The sequence below is a fragment of the Coenobita brevimanus genome, chromosome 80, assembly GCF_032717465.1.
Source record: "Coenobita brevimanus isolate Jiangsu-jjx chromosome 80, ASM3271746v2, whole genome shotgun sequence".
NCBI lineage: Eukaryota > Metazoa > Arthropoda > Malacostraca > Decapoda > Coenobitidae > Coenobita > Coenobita brevimanus.
The window spans coordinates 27,063,621-27,080,864 of NC_137033.1; positions in this window are offsets into that span (position 1 = coordinate 27,063,621).

Genomic DNA, 17,244 nt, shown 5'->3' on the forward strand with positions numbered 1-17,244 from the left:
TCTGGCCTTTTTCTGCTACGCTTACAATCTCTTGGTGTCCAGTCAGTCAACCTCTTGCTCCATAGGTTACTCCTTATTCTTGCTTACTTAAGCCTGCTCACCTCCATTACTGTTCATTTTTTATTTCTATAATATCTTTTGAATTTTAGTTCAAGTTTTCTCACCCTAGTTGATCGTTTCAAAACTCTTGCGATATTCCTAACATTTACTTTTCCATTCGCTCTTTGAGAATGGGGTTAATCTATTTTCCACTGATTTTTTGTTATCTGCCGTAGTCTCACAACCGCCAGTCATAGCTGGAATTATAGCATCTGTTATATAGTTTTCACTTCATAGAAACTCGGCAAGTTACTTTTCACAAGTAAATCTCTATGTTTGTCGAAATTTTTCTCATACAACTGCAATGTGTCTTTTTATTTTAATTATTCATTATCATTCGTTAATTTTAGTATTTATCCCGAGTAATTGTAGTTCCTCGACTCGCAATTTCTCCGCTTACTCTGATGACGCTTATTATGTTTGTGGATTAAACATTATTTTAGTTTTATTCTGGGCTTTTATCTTTAGTCCTAGCTCTAGAATTTCTCCTTCAGGTCATTTAACATTTTTTTTGTAATGTTTCCGCTGCCCCTGAGCATAGGACAATGTCAATTCAAAAATTTTAAATAATTTAGCTTTTCCAAATCTATGTTCACCAATTTCTAGTTTTCCCAGTCTAGCTTTCTGAAAATTCTTTCTAGGCACGCCGTGGGGCAATTTGGTGAAAATGTATCTCCTTTCGACACACGCCTCTTCTCAATCTTAATTCTTGCTTCTCTGAGTTCCTTTATGTAATCGTGATCTGTAGCAGTGTCTCCTCTTGATATATGTTTTCGATGTTTTTACAAATGATTTCGACCAATTCTTCTAGCAATGAATTTATAATAGCTAAGCGCTTCCATCGAATCAAAAGCCTTTTCAAATCATCAAAACGGCACAGTCGTTAATTATATTCTCGCGGTTTTCTCAGTTTGTAGCCGTGACTCATTATGTGGAGATGCTTCAGTAAATGAACAATTTTCGCTTCGGAATCCTTCCTGTTCCCGAAGTTGCATATTCCTCCAAATCCGTAGTTGTTCTTGCCCGGGTAAGGACTTTAGTGAAGAGTTTTAAAATGACTGATAAGCTTGACCGATACAAATTAAGCATCTTTTGATTCACCTTTTTTGTAAAGTAAAATAAATCCATTGTATTACTCCATGTTTAGAGAATTTCCTTCTTTTTTATACATTGAGTAAATAAGTGAAGAAGTTTCCTGATCTATATTTCTTACTCCAAAGGACCCAACAGTAAATCTCTTATTATTCCATCTTCTTCCGGAGCTTTCTCTCCTTTCATATTTGTAAGAGAAATATTTACTTCGTCTAGTGTTACCTCAGGTATTTTCACTTTGTGTCAACTGAAAAGTTAGCCATTGGTATTAAGGTCTTTTGATGCATACAGTTCTTCGTAAAATTCTCTCAACTCTCTTCACCATCTCATCCTTGCATTTAATGACTCCCCACAATTTTGGTCTTTCAGCGATGTGTATATTTATTGTTTTCCCAGCGGTTATTTTATTTTCGGACCTGCTCCAGACTTTTTTTTTCGATAGTTTCTTTGTTCTGAACGATGTTTCTCTTTCTTCTTCTCTTCTCTTTGCTCCTTGTTGATATTTCGTTGATTTCTGTTCGTTCTGCTCATCTTTCTTTGCTTGCTTTCATTTCCTTTTGTTTTTTCATTAAGTCGAGTGTCTTTTCGGAATCACTTTTTGGCTCTGGTTAAATTTTGTAGCCTCCTTATTACCTCAAGCTGATTTTCTTTAGCACTTTGTTTTTTTGTCATTCAGATCACCAGTGTCACATTCAGCACATTACTTAGAGCCTGAATTCAATTCCTATTTTCCCACATACGGGCTAGTTTGTTTTCATTTACTTTTATTTAAGCATATCTTTTTAATTTTTAACCATTTTCCTGATTTCACTTCTAAAGAATGAATGTGGTTTGTGTAACCCACCATCTCTATGGTCAATTCCTATACTAATTTAGTTGATAACTGACATTTGTGATCGTGGCATTCTTATTCTTCTATAACAAAATCGATTCTCATCCTTTTTGTTCTCCATTTGGGCTTTCCTTTCCAGGTTCACTCTCTCCCTGTTCTTTTGCGAAAGCACGTGCTCCACACTCATGTTGGCATTCTCAGCAAGGTTTACCAAAGCATTTCTCCTCTTCCGTTCCTTTCTCTCACTCCAAATTTTCCAATACATGCTTCTTCATTTTTTGATTTTCCAATCTTTATATTATAAATCTCCTAATATATTAGTGGAGTATGTGGGGTCTTTTCGCCTCCAGTAATCTGGGAGATGGTATATACAATGTTTCAATTTCTTCACCCGAGCTTTGATAAGTTATAAATATATTTGTATTACTTTCAGGGTATATTTTTTATTATAAATTAATATTTATTATATTAAATTTTGTCAGATATCACTGCTGAATTTTAATTAATGTAATATCTGTAGGATTTTTGTTAATTAGAAATTTATATTTGATCCACCCCTATCCTTATGCCTCTCCTGTAGTAGTAAAACAGGCTACAGTTGCCGTCTTCGAGGTGAATTACTTTTTCTTCTTTTCGGTGGGCCTCACTTAAATTCTTCCAGCATATCCAGAACTATAACGCTTCAATTATATGCAGGCAGATTAGTATAGCTCTGGGAATCACTCTCCAGCTCTGTTGCTACATCGCTACCATTACACGTACTCTCTCTCTCTCTCTCTCTCTCTCTATATTATACGAATTAATACGCATCATAGCCTTTATTTTTTTCTCTTGTTTTCGACTCTTTTTTCACACCTGCCCTGAGGTAAAAGCTCATAGGTGCGTTTTTTATTACTAGCTTCCACGGCAGGATTGACTGGGAGTATGACTCCACTAACGCAGAGGCTGTCCTTCCTCCTGTCACCACCTGACAACGTCGCAAAAAGCAACGCTGACAAGTCTTATGAGATTTATACTATATTATAGCTATTTTATTGGCTGAAATTACATCTATACAGAGCGTTTAAAATTCATTTATAAGTAGTTACTGGCTTAAAATAGGATAGTGAGAGAGAGAGAGAGAGAGAGAGAGAGAGAGAGAGAGAGAGGTGAGCACAAATAATTACACGTGTATCGGCGACGATGTGACAACAGAGCTACCAGTTTGAGGTCCCATATCGCCCCACCCAAACTCGCCTTCAGATAAAATAGGAACGACTGTACATGTTTGCACCAATTCAGTCATAAAGTTTATCAAGTTTGTAATCTTCTTGTGAGGCCTCCATTACGTTGTATGCATAGATCTCTTTATGGATTTCCTTTGGTTTATTTAATATACATCAGTTCTAACTTGCCAACACAGTGCCTGCTCACTTCAACTCTCTTCTGTTACATCTTATCTCTGCATTTGAGTTATCAGGTGGCAGTGCGGTTGGACCTTCAGTAGACGATGATCCAACAGCAACGCCCCTTCAAATCATTTGCAATAGAACTCATGTTTGGTTGGGAGGATTCTGGAAAATAATCTAACCTCCCTGCTACATAGTTTCTGGTAAGAGGTAATTTTTTTTGCCACCTTATTCATTATATTCGATGGAGCTATATACGAGTTTATCTTGTATTGGGGATCCCTTTGTCCGCAGCCGTCTAAGACGGTACCTTGTATATCTACAAGGCCTTCCCTATTTGCCACTGGGGACGTGCCAGGTAGCAGTGGTGTATCCTGCCCCTGGACCGTATATATATATATATATATATATATATGTATATATATATATATATATATATATATATATATATATATATATATATATATCAGCGTAAAGTATGTCTCGAGACTGAACTTTCTTTCTCATCTTGAGACCAGTTTCCGAGACAAGTTTGATGTGGTCTTTCTTGATCTTGGTTTCTGCTGGATGTGGTCATGGTCTTGGATCTGGTCTCGAAGCTTCTGGTCTCTGGAGTTTCGGCTTGAGACCAGGTCAAAAAACCAGCATTACAAGGTGCATCACGGCGTGGCGTAGGTCGGAATTTCTATGACATCATACACGGAGAAAAATCATAGCTGATAGCAATTCAAGGTTAGGGAAATATGAGAGAAAATAAGTCAAGGCCTCGGTAAAGGTAATCGCTCAGCAAAGTTACCTTTAGGAGGCCTTGACTTATTTCTCTCATATTTTCCTAACCTTTGTGTTCCTCTCATGTATTCACTGCAGATTTCCTCTGATATCTCCTTCAATATGCTCATTACATTTGCCATCTCCTTTTTGTCTCTCGAGATCTTGTTTTTTATTTCTTCCTCTTCTATACCACTTTGATTACTATAGATTTATTGATATCTGCAGAATCGCTGACCAATTTAGGATTATTTTGGATTATTCTTTTTCTACTTCCTTTTTAATGCTTTTTTTCTTCCACCCTTATTTCTCAGTCTTTTCTTTTACTTATCACCATTTCAGCATAAGTGGTTTTCATATCATTTTTATAGCTTTGCACTGCTTCATTCACTCTGTGTCGTGTGTGTGTGTGTGTGTGTGTGTGTGTGTGTGTGTGTGTGTGTGTGTGTGTGTGTGTGTGTGCATTTCTGGACAGCTGAAACTACACATTCAAATAGCAACAAAATTGGCACAAAAAATCGCAAAAAATTCTGCTGATGTGAAAAAACTCTGGTCCCATCAACGATTGAAAAAGCGTTTTACTATGATTTAATGAGCTACACATCATCATTTTGACCAAAAAACGCCACTCCCGCGCCCAGGCATGTAAGATCTGCATAGAATTTTTTGCAAATCATAGCTACAACTATAAGAAACATTTATACTATACCAGTAGCTATGTGTCTGTGTGTGTAGTTTTGGAATTGCATTCGGACAACTTGGGTTCCATCTTCCCCTTGAAGCTGCAACATAACACGACTGCAATTAGATAGCTGCAAAAAAAATCAGAGAGACAACTTTTAGATCATACAACAGCACCTGCAAAACATGACTCGGATTACCAGAAATGATTAGCAACTCAGTGCGCGTAAGCGCGAGGAAATTCGAGTAAGAAGCACGATATGAAAGCAAGTGCACAGTGCGAGACCCCTCTGCAGGAGCAAGTGTGAGGGGAATCCGAAGGAACCACGAGCACTTATATATATATATATATATATATATATATATATATATATATATATATATATATATATATATATATATCTGTGTTTGTAGTCAAAACCAGGTACCTTGAGACTCAAGATATCTCAAGACCAATGACTAGACCCTCTGAGACCAAGTAAGACCAAGACCAAGACAAGTGACCCACACCTAGGACTGTGACAATTTTGGGCTTCTTTTTCAATGGCTCCGTGTCAAACGTTTTCCAGGAATCCCAGGGCACGGTCATAGCTCTCTACGGCCCTGCACACAGATGTTATGAAGCTTTTGAAAGTTTTTTAAGTTTTTAAACTTTTTGAAAGTATATCGGTTTTGAGGTTATAATGGAAATGGTGTTGCATACTTTGTCAGTGCCATCGTACTCATGGATAGCTGTGTAACTTACCATGCGAAAGACAAGTTTTCGGGAAGACTAATTTTCTCACTTCTCTTCCGAGCCGTTACCCGGCCTGCCCAAACGTTCCATACATAACATATTCAAAATTCGTTTCTCGTGAATCTGGTCGAGAGGGGACTACCTATTTTTTCTGGATAATTACACAAGAGACCGAAGGGGTTCTCGGGATACAGGGGTGGGAAGCAAAAATTTTCATAAATATAAAATATATATTTTACTTCCATACAGGGTGCTCCAAATACTTCTTACGGCTTCGTACCCACTATTTGTTTAAGAGAACAGTTTTCACTAACCTTCCCTTTCTCTTGAAGGGGGCCCTCATTCGAGTCTGCTCACTGGTCCCTTCTTTGCTACTACAGATGATTTCCATCGGCCCCCCCTCAGGGGTCCCCCACTCTTAGTGGGGCTAGAAACTCCATCTGGGCCATTGGCATGGCCATGGCCCCCCCGCAGCCATAAGCTGAATAAGTTGTTTGAAATACGAGGGTGGCTGTGAAACACTAGAAAATATTCTGATTTCTTCTAAAAAGGTCACTTTAGAAGTCGTTGCAGGACTCCGTGATAGCCATTTAGAAGCTCTGGAAGGGTCATAACTCAAAGGGTTGGAAGCCTCACTGATATCTGGACTCTGGCCCCCATTCCTACTCCAAGCAAACCCTGGCTGCGCCCCTGTAAGGGAGGAAATATGATTTACAAAATTTTAATACATGTGAACAAGTGAACATCTCAGTAAAATATTTTCTGCTTTTCATTAGTTTCATTGGCATGAAGAAACAAACATAGGAAAATAGACATTTTTGTGGCTACGTTTTCCGGGAAAGCGAACTGAAGCTAAACCTGGTGGTGTACGTGGTACGAAGAGTGAGGGGATTGCATGTCACACCTACACACGTACTATGAGGTAAGACAACGGAGGTGAACAGAGAGCTGCAAACATGCATGTGTGCAAACGGAGATTACTCACTGCGAGAATGGCCACGTCATGCATGCTCTCTTGACTCACACACACTACTATTGGTGCTCGCAGGGCTCAGTTCATACATCATCACCTTTGTAGCACTAGTCAGTCAGTATCTATAGACAGTACAACTCTGTTAATGCGGCCAACAACACCTGGAATTGTATCCCCTGGGTGAAGATAGGGGAAGGTCCCTTTAGTAGATATACAAGGAACCGTCTTAGACGGCGCGGACCATGGTGGATCCCCAATAGATAAACTCCCTGTATATAGCTCCATCGAATATAAACAGAATAAGGTGGCAAAAAAATTACTCCTCTTACTTCAGAAACTATGTAGCAGGAGTAGGTTAGATTATTTTCCAGAATCCTCCCAACCAAACATGAGTCTCTATTGCAACATTGATTTGAAGGGCGTTGCTGTTGGATCATCGTCTACTGAAGGTCCAACCTGCATCTGCCACTCAGTGCTCAAATGCAGAGATAAGATGTTGAAGAGAGTTGAAGTGAGCAGGCACTGTGTTGGCAAAAGTTAGAGACTGATATATTAAATAAACTGAAATCGCATAAAGACTCTATGCATACAACGTAAGAGGCCTCACAGAAGATTAGAACTTGATAACTTTATGACTGACCATTGGAAAACATTACAGTCACGTTCTATTTTATGAAGGCAGTTTGGGTGGGGCGATATGGGACCTCAAACTGTTAGCTCTGTTATCACATCGTCGCCGATACACGTGTAATTATTTGTGCTCACCTCTCTTCTTCTTCTTCTTCTCTCTCTCTCTCTCTCTCTCTCTCTCTCTCTCTCTCTACTTTCCTATTTTAAGCTTCCTCTGTATAGATGTAATTACAATAAAAGCTATAATATAATATAAATCTCATAAGACTTGTCAGAGTTCCTTTGCAACGTTGTAAGGTGGTGACAGGAGGGACAGCCCTGCGTGAGTGGGTCATACTTGGTCAGTCTCCCGCCATGGAAGCTATTAAAAAAAACGCACCTATAGGCTTCTTTACCCTCAGGGGTGGTGTGGAAAGAGAGTCAGAAAAACAAGAGAAAAAATAAAGGAAGTACTAATATAGTAGTAATTAATATAAATATGAGAGAGAGAGAGAGAGAGAGAGAGAGAGAGAGAGAGAGAGAGAGAGAGAGAGAGCACGTGGTGACGATGTGGCAAACAGAGCTAACAGAGTGAGGTCCCAGAGCGCCCCACCCAAACTGCCTTCATAAAATAGAACGACTATGCAGTTGGGATATTGTAGGTTTGAGTGAGGCCCACAGAAAAGAAGAAAAAGTAATTCACCCTCGAAGACGGCAAACCTCACCTATTTTACTACAGAGTGAAGGCAAATGAAAGCAGTTAGTGCTATAGGATTTCTAATTAACAGAAATCCTGCAGACAACATTGTTAAATTCAGCAGTGTATCTGACAGAGCAGCACTGGTGGTAATTAGATCTGTGTGTAAAAAATATGCCCTGAAAGTAATACAAGGTGATATGCACCAACTTAATCCTCAAAGCTCAGATAGAAGAAATTGGAAACATTCTATTCTGCTGCCATCTCCCAGATTATGGAAGATGAAAAGATCACACATATACTGTACTCATGTAGAGGACCTCAATGCAAAAGTTGGAAAATCAAAAAAAATGAAGAAGCATGTATTGGAAAATACTTGGGAGTGGGAGAAAGGAACGGGAAGAGGAGATAATGCTGGTAGAATTTGGCTGAACATGTATAACATGAGAGACCAATAATGAACACATTCTTTCTACAAAAGAACAGGGAGAAAGTGGACCTGGGAGAAGCCCAAATGGAGAAACAAAGAATGAAATCGACTTGATTATAAAAGATAAGAACAATACCACGATCACAAATGCTCAGCAAAATATCAACTAAAGTAAATATAGGAAGTGACCATATAGAATGGTGGGTTGCACAGCCACATTCAGTTTCAGAAGGAAATCAAAGAAAATGGTTAAAGATAAAAAAGATATGCCCAATAAAAGTAAACAGCTTGAAAACAAAGCAGCCTGTCAGTTGGAAATAAGGAAACATGATTTCCCAGGCTCTAAGTAATGCTGAATGTGACACTGTGTGATCTGAATGACAAACAAAAGTGCTAAGAGAATCAGCGGAGGTAGTAGGAAAAATCCTAGGAACAACCAAACCCAAAAAAGTATTCAGAAAAAAGAATGACACTCGACTTTATGAAAAAACAAAAGGAAATGAAAGTAAAAACAAAGAAAGATGAAACAGAACGAACGGAAATAAACAAGCCTATCAACAAAAGACACAAAGAGAAGAAAAAAAGAAAAAGAAACATGGATCAGATAAAAGAAACTGTCGAAAAAGAAAAAAGTCTGAACAGGTCCGAAGTAAAATGGCACTAGGAAAGCAACAAAAAATGTTGCCATCACTGAAAGACAAAAACGGTGAAGTCATTAAATGCAAGGATGAGATGGTGAAGAGAGTTGAAGAATTTTACAAAAGAACTGTATGCACTCAAAGACCGTAGTACCAATAGCTAACTTTTTCAGTTGACACAAGTGAAATACCTGAGGTAACACTAGACGAAGTAAATATTTCTCTTACAAATACATGAAAAGAGAGAAAGCTCCGAAGAAGATGGAATAGTAAGAGATTTATCTGTTGGATGCTGGAGTAGAAATACAAATCAGGCTTAAGCTCACTGTATTTACTCAATGTATAAAAAAGAAGAAAATTTTCTAAACATGGAGTAATACAATAAAGTTATTTTACTTTACAAAAAAAGGTGACTCAAAAAGATCTTAGTAACTATCGATCCAGCTTATCAGTCATTTAAGGCAAACTCTTCTCTACTAAAGTCCTTGACGAAACAGTAATAACTACAGTTTTGGAGGAAAAACCAGCTTCGGGAACAGGAAGGATTCAGAAGCGGGTATTCGACTACTGAGCATCTCCACATAATGAATCAGCTAACTGAGAAAAACCGCAGAATATAATTAACGACTGTGCTTAGGTTTTGTTGATTACGAAAAGGCTTTTGACTCAGTGGAGCACATAGCAATTATAAATTCATTGCTAGAACAAGGAGTGAATGAAATCATTGTAAAACTGCTCGAAAACATATATCAAGAGGGAACTGCTACAGGTCGATTACATAAGGACTCAGAGAAAATTAAGATTGAGAAGGGCGTGTGTCAGGGAGATACATTTTCACCAAAATTATTTACAGCATGCCTAGAAAGAATTTTCAGAAAGCTAGACTGAGAAAACAAAGGAGTGAATGTAGATGGAGAAAAGCTAAACCATTTAAGATTTGCAGATGACATTGTCCTAATCTCAGAAACAGCGGAAACATTACAAGAAATGTTAAATGACCTGAACAGGGAAAGTCTCAAACTAGGGCTAAAGATAAGCCAGAATAAAACTAAAATAATGTTTAATCCACGAACACCAATAAGCGTCATCAGAATAAGCGGAGAAATTCTTGAAGGAGTCGAGGAGTACAATTACTCGGGACAAATACTAAAATTAACGAATGATAATGATAGTGAAATAAAAAGACGCATTACAGTTGTATGGAAAGCTTTCGGTAAACATAGAGACACTGTGAAAAGTAACTTGCCAGTTTCTATGAAATGAAAACTATATAACGGATGTATAATTCTAGCTATGACTAACGGTTGTGAGACCTGGCAGCCAACAAAATCGGTGGAAAATAAATTAACCCATTCTCAAAGAGCAATGGAAAGGTAAATGTTGGGAATATCTTTAAGAGACAGGAAAAGATCAACTTGGGTGAGAGAGCAGACTAAAGTCAAAGATGTTATAGAGGTAATAAAAGAACAGAAATGGAGGTGGGCAGGCCATATTGCAAGAATAAGGGGTAACCTATGGAGCAAGAGGTTGACTGACTGGACACCAACAGATTGTAGGCATAGCAGAAAAAGGCCAGACAGGAGGTGGAGAGATGAGAGAAAATTTTGCGGGTAAAACGTGGCAGATAGGCTCAGTCCAGGAATTCGTGGAGAAGGTTGGGGGAAGCCTTTGTTCAGCAGTGGTCTATATAGATAGATAGATAGATAGATAAAATGTACACACACACACACACACACACACACACACATACACACACACAAAGAAGCATCTGCGCCGGAATATATGACTTAGCCGTGTGACCCTGACCGTCCAATTGCGCTCAGAATAGAATTCCTTCATTCTTACCTGAACCTTCACCTTTCTACAAGGTTTGGCTTAAATCACATGACAACTGCATAAGTGACACTGGCACGACACTTTGACGTTTGACCCCATGTTCTCAAAAACATTATTTAACCCCTTGGCTGAGTCTCATTTCTTTCAAAAATTGGATTAGATTAAATCAAAACTGTTTTAGTTATTCTATTCACACAAAGATAAAAAGGTCGAACTGTGACCTTTTCTTGTGGCCTAGACCTTTGACTGTATAAACAATTGAATCCCTCTGTTCTTGCCTTATCCTCAGCCCTTCCGCCAAATTTAATCTATTTCGGATAGAAACTGTTTAAGTTGTCTTTGCTAAGTCAGCTTTGACCTAGCCATGACCTTGACCTTCGACCCGTTGCTTCAAAAACTGTAGATGAACTCCTTGGCTGATCCTCAACACCTCCACCTAGTTCGGTTTTAAAAATGAGTTATTATATGTACACACACACACACACACACACACACACACACACACACACACACAAAGAGAGAGAGAGAGAGAGAATGGTAAGAACGACAATATTTACCAGCTTACAGATTTTCAATTAGTTCTGTGCGAAGTGCTACTGAAAACTTCGGAACTGTAAACCCTTCCTCAAAAAACCAGCATACCATTGGAAGAAGCCGGACCTGGTAATGGTTATTCAGCAACATAGGTCAATTACATACGTCAGTAATGTAATAGTTATTATAAAACTATCAAACAGTACTTAGTGGCACCTAAGGCTTTGATATACCGCCAGTGTTGACACTCCTTTCTTTGACTTCAAGAATTCCATGGCGCATATTTAGAATTTTATTCTCGCTTCCTTCAAATCATTTTCCTCCGCCTAGCAACGGACCTCACTTACGATTAGTGATGGGTTGATTACGGCTAGGTCTGTCCCGTCCAGTTCGTAACGTTTATGCAAAGGTAAATATAATGTTCTGGAGACAGCCAGAAAACAGAATATTGTTGGACTGAAGAGGGCAGAAAAAAATGTCGTTATGGATTTAAAAAACGTGATAAATATGAGGAATGATATAATAAAACTATTCATTTTTTCACTTCGATGACGTATTTTACATTTTACTCTTGCTATCTCCTGACGATTTAATTTAATTTAGGATGGACTTTTCCAACTGTAGTGGTTAGATACGGCCTCCATTAACTACTTCATTGTGGCAGATTTTCCCTCAGTTGAATAAAACCGTACAGATGTGGCAAGATATTCTGTGCAGCGTCATAGTACTGAAAGGAATTACTCGCACGAGAACACTTACCACATTTTTCATCAGTGTAGACCAAAATTTATGACAGGTAAGAGTCTGGGTGTGAGCGAATGAAGTTGCTTTCTCTTTTCGGCCGCCAGTCCTCTGGATCGAGTAACAGCGAACATATATCTATCTATCTATCTATCTATCTATCTATATATTTATCTCTCTCTCTCTCTCTCTCTCTATATATATATATATATACCTATCTATCTATATCTATATCTATCTATCTATCTATTTATCTACTATATATATATACACACACACACACGGTATATAAGAGTGCTCGATGAGTGCAACACTGCCACCACCAACTGATACAAGGGCCGAATAATTTACTTGGTCTGTGACCTTGACCTTCAAAAGGTTACTCTCAAAATTGAATGACTGTTCGTACATAAACTTTTTGCTCTTTCACCAACTTTAGCTCAAATCAGATAAATTGTCTGAACTGACTTTGCCCAGTAACCTTGATATTTGACCCTTTCCCCTGATTCTGACCTTTTTTTTTCTGCGAGAAAGTTTTTGTTTCTTTCTTCGAAGGAATTGTTTGCGGGCTCCAAAGACTAGGAGCCCGCAAACAATTCCTTCCAAGAAAGAAACAAAAACAATACAAAAGCGAGCCAAATTCAATATCTGTTCATTTCGAGATGCCTGGACACAGTGCGTTTGAAAGATGAGAGCTTATAGGAAGTAGGAAATACAGACAGAGAGAGACAGTTCCAGAGTTGACCTGTTGCATAAATGAAGGACTGGAAGTAACGGTTAACTCTTGCATTAGAAAGTTGGACAGAAAAGGGATGAGAGTTTGTTGCTAGACGAGTACTACGCGCCTGTCGTAGAGGTGGAGGGATGCAAGCAGACAGTTCAGAGGAGCAGTGACCATTGAAGCAGCGATAGAAAAGAGATAAAGAGGCAACAGTGCGGCGAAGAAACAGAGGTTGAAGGGAGCCAGTAAGAGAAGGAGAGTTAATGAGACGAAAAGCCTTTGAATCCACCCTGTTGAGAAGAGCTGTATGTTGGGAGCCTCCCCACACATGAGAGTTGTACTCTGCACAGGGGCGAATAGAACCCGTGTATAGAGTCAACAATTGTGCAGAGGTAAAGAAGGTACGGATTCGGCTTAGAACACATATATAATCTCTTGGAAGCTGATTTTACAAGAAATGCAATATGATCTTTCCGAGATAAATCCCGAGTGAATGAAACCCTAGGCATGTTCAAGGATGATGCAGGCTTGAGCTGGATATTATTAAACGTTAGTGGGTACTCCTGTGGAAGATTCTGTCGGGTTGATAGGTGTAAAAACTGAGTCTTTGATGCATTAAAAACAACCAGATTATTTTTATCCCATTCAGAGATATGAACCAAGTCAGACAATAGATGTGCCATAGCCTCATCCCTTGTTTGTAGTAGTAGTAGTTGTTTCCTAGGCATCTCGCCGAACAGCTCCGAGTCCCTTAGGAAGGCCATGTCCGAGACCTGGCTTTCCCACAGAGCTCTCAAAGAGTGTATGTTGTATTGTTGGCGTAGGTGATTGTGTGCAATGCAGTCTTCCATAATGTGCTTAATAGTATGGGGTGCTGTGCTGCATCCTGGACAGGCATCAGCGACGGAGTCATCCAGCCTCTTCTGGTAGCTTAAGAGGGCCGGATGGTGCCCACATCTCAGCCAGGCCAGGTGGACCCTGCCCTCACGAGGAAGATAGGATTCAGAAGAGTGAATGTCAGGAGGCCGTGCATGCAGCTGTGTGTTGTCTTTAAGTGACTGAATGGAGTGGCGAGTGATCTGAGTGTGGATATGCTTCTGGGAGCTGGTCTGAGGTGGGCGAGGGGGGAGAGATGACAGTATTTGTGTATGGTATCATGTGCTGGGTGTTGTTTTGATGTTCCTTGGTGTGGGTGGATGTGCTGCCATGTACTGTAGTGGATGTTGTGGGTTTGTGGAGGCTGCAGCAAGAAACTGGGTGCCTCTCATGTCTAGGTAATCCTTGACTTTGAGGACTTTGGTTTCTTGATGTAGGTGGTCTGTGGGTGTAGTAGCTTTGCAGCCTGTGATTATTTTTAGGGCCTTGTTCTGTATGGTCTGTAGAGTGTTGTAGTATGTTTTGGTCAGGTTAGAAGCCCAGGCAGGGCTAGCATAATCCATCACTGAACGTATGTATTGTTTGTATACTGTGGTGGTGGTTTCTTTGTGTCCGAATGTTGTATGGGCAAGTGACCTCAAAGCATTGAGTCTTAGTGTTATTTTATTTTTAATGTTTGTGATGTGTTGTTTAAATGACATTGATGTATTGTATGTTACACCAAGGATTTTGTGTGTGTGTGTGTGTGTGTGTGTGTGTGTGTGTGTGTGTGTGTGTGTGTGTGTGTGTGTGTGTGTGTGTGTGTGTGTGTGTGTGTGTGTGGTAGGGGAGTGTCGTTTATGGTGAGGTGTGGGATGTGACTGTGTTCTTCTGTCCAGTTTGTGAGAAGAGTCACTGTAGATTTGGCTGGGGCTATTTTGAGCCTGTTTGTGGTGAACCATTCGTGTAGTGTGTTGAGGTAAGGTTGAATGATGTGTGCAGCTGTGTTTGCGTTTTGGTACATGTAAGTGTTATATCATCTGCATAGGAAGGTATGTGTATCTGTGGTGTGTGGGTACGTCGTGCATGTATAGATTAAAGAGTGTAGGGGACAAAACAGATCCTTGGGGGACGTCGTTTGTGAAGTTTCTGATGTTAGAAGACTGACCAGCAAATATTACGAGTGCACATCTGCCTGCTAAGTAGTTTGCCAGCCATCACTTTGTGTTATTGTGCATGTTTGTGTTGAGTATTTTGTTTGTGAGGTTGTGACAGGGGATGGCATCAAAACCTTTGCTAATGTCTAGTGTGACTAGGAGTGTTCTGTGTGGTGGCCTAGCTGAATTCATGCCATTGAAAACTCTCTGTGTAAGGTCTGTAAGATGGGTGTTTGTGGAGTGTAGTAGCCTAAAGCCATGTTGTAACTGGGCTAGGGGAATGTGAGGTGTGACTAGTTGTAGTATTAGTTGTTCAGTGACTTTAGAGGGGGTGCAGAGGAGTGTGATGGGGCGATGTGAGGAGGGTAACGTGGGGTCTTTGTTGGGTTTAGGGATAGTGATGATATTGCCATGCTTCCAGATGTTGGGTATTATGTTGTGCGAGTAGCTGTAGTTTGATATGTTGGTGAGTGCTTGTATGCCTTGTGGTCCTAGGTGTTTAAGGTGAATGTTGCTTATGTTGTCTGGTCTACAGGCAGATGAGTGCTTGAGGTTGTTAATGATGTGCTTCGTCTGGTTGTAAGTGAAAGGTGCGTAATCTGGGTCTGTGGGGAACTGTCTCTTATGTCTGATGATACGTCGGTCTTCCGGATGGGGGTTAGATGGCTGTCTTGTGAAAAGTGATTGATGAGAGTGTTTGCTTGTTGTTTGTTAGAGGGTATGATATCTGTTGTTGTGATGGCAGCGTGTGATTGTGTGGTGTTGCTGCTGGAAAGTGTGATGCTGTTTAGTGTTTTGTAGAGTTTCCTGATGTTTGTTTTGTGGTCAGGTGTTTGGAGGTAATTTTTCCAGTTTAGTGTTTGCTGTTCTGATATTTTACTGTTTATATGAGTGTTGAGTTCTTTGTATTTGTTGTATGGTGTCTTGCGTATGGGGTGTTGGGGAGTGTCGCAGTGTGTCCCGTTGTCTGATGAGGCCTTGAATTTCTGGTGTGAAATTGGGGTTGTCTCTTTCTGTTGCCTCTAGAGATGTGTCTTTTGTCTGCGTTTTGTATGATTGTATTGAAAGTGTGCACAGCGGTGTTGATGTTTGTGATGGGTGTACTGTTTAGTGTTTTGAAAGTTGTTCTGTTTCAGTTACAAAGGCCTCCCAGTTGGCTCTCTTATAATTAGTGTATGTGTGTTTGTGGCCAGCTGGGGTGATTCTGGTTTTGGTAGTGATGATGATTGGGAGGTGATTAGAACCTAGGGTTTTCACCACTCTCCATGATGTAGTGGGAGCGAGGTTTGGGGAGCAGAAGGTGATGTCTGGAGATGATGGGAAGAAGAGGGCTTCGTGTGGGATAGGGGTATGTTGGTCTAGAGTGTTTAGTATGAAAAGATGATCTGTCTGGGATTGTAGTACCAGCTCTCTGTCTGTGTCAGGGTTGTTGACATGCCAGGCTGAAGACTTGGCGTTGAAATCACCACCCAGGATGATGTTGGGTATGTTGGTGATGTGGTGTATCTGTGGAGAGTAATTGTGTGGTACTGTGGGGGACGACTGGGGGGGAATATATGTGTTAGCGATTGTTATGTGTAATTTGTTACCAGTGCATATTTTAATTGATTGTATTTCTGTTGTGGTGTCGTGTGGGGGGAGAAGTGACTTTGTGTGTGCACTGGTATCTGCAAAGTTGATGGATTTGTGTACCAGGGTGATGACTCCACCGCCACCGCTGTCGGCCCAGTCTTCTCGAATGGTGGTGAAGTTATGAAATGTCGGTGTTTTCTGTGCTCTGTGTAGTTTTGTTTCTTGTAAGATGGCAATGTGTATGTTCTGTTGTTTGATGAATTGTGTGAGTTCATGGATTTTGGTGTTTATGCCATCTGTGTTTAACTGAAGGATGTATATGTTGTGTGTGCGATGTGTGTTGGCTGCTGCAGCACGGGGGGGAGGTGGTGTGGGTTGAGGGGAAGGGGTAGGAGGAGGTTGTGATGGAGGTAAGGGTTGAGGCGGATTAGGATGGGTTGGAATGAAAGGAGTTGGGGGACTGGATGGTGTGGGAAGGGTCAGTGGGTTTGGCTGTGGAAGTGTGAAGGAAGTAGGAGTAGGATTGGAAGGGGGGTTGATGGGTGGGGGGAAGGAGCATAAGGAACACGTCCAGGTGTTTGTGTAATGTTTCCTGGATGCAAGTGTTGTGCAGGTGTAATGGGTCCAGTTCTTGCAGGAGTTGCATTGAGCTGAACCCTTTGTCTGTCGGCTTGACATGATAGGTTTTGAGCATGTTGGACATATGTAGCCTATTTGTTGGTGGGTCCTGGATTGCTCTCATTGTCCCCGGCTAGAAGAAGTCATCGAGAAATGACATCCGGTGAGTCATTTCTCGGTGTAGAAAAAACGGTGTTGTGTGTGTTGTGTTGGGAGATGTGGTACTTGCCCGGGCGACCGAAGCCATTCCCAGGTACTCGAGCCCCA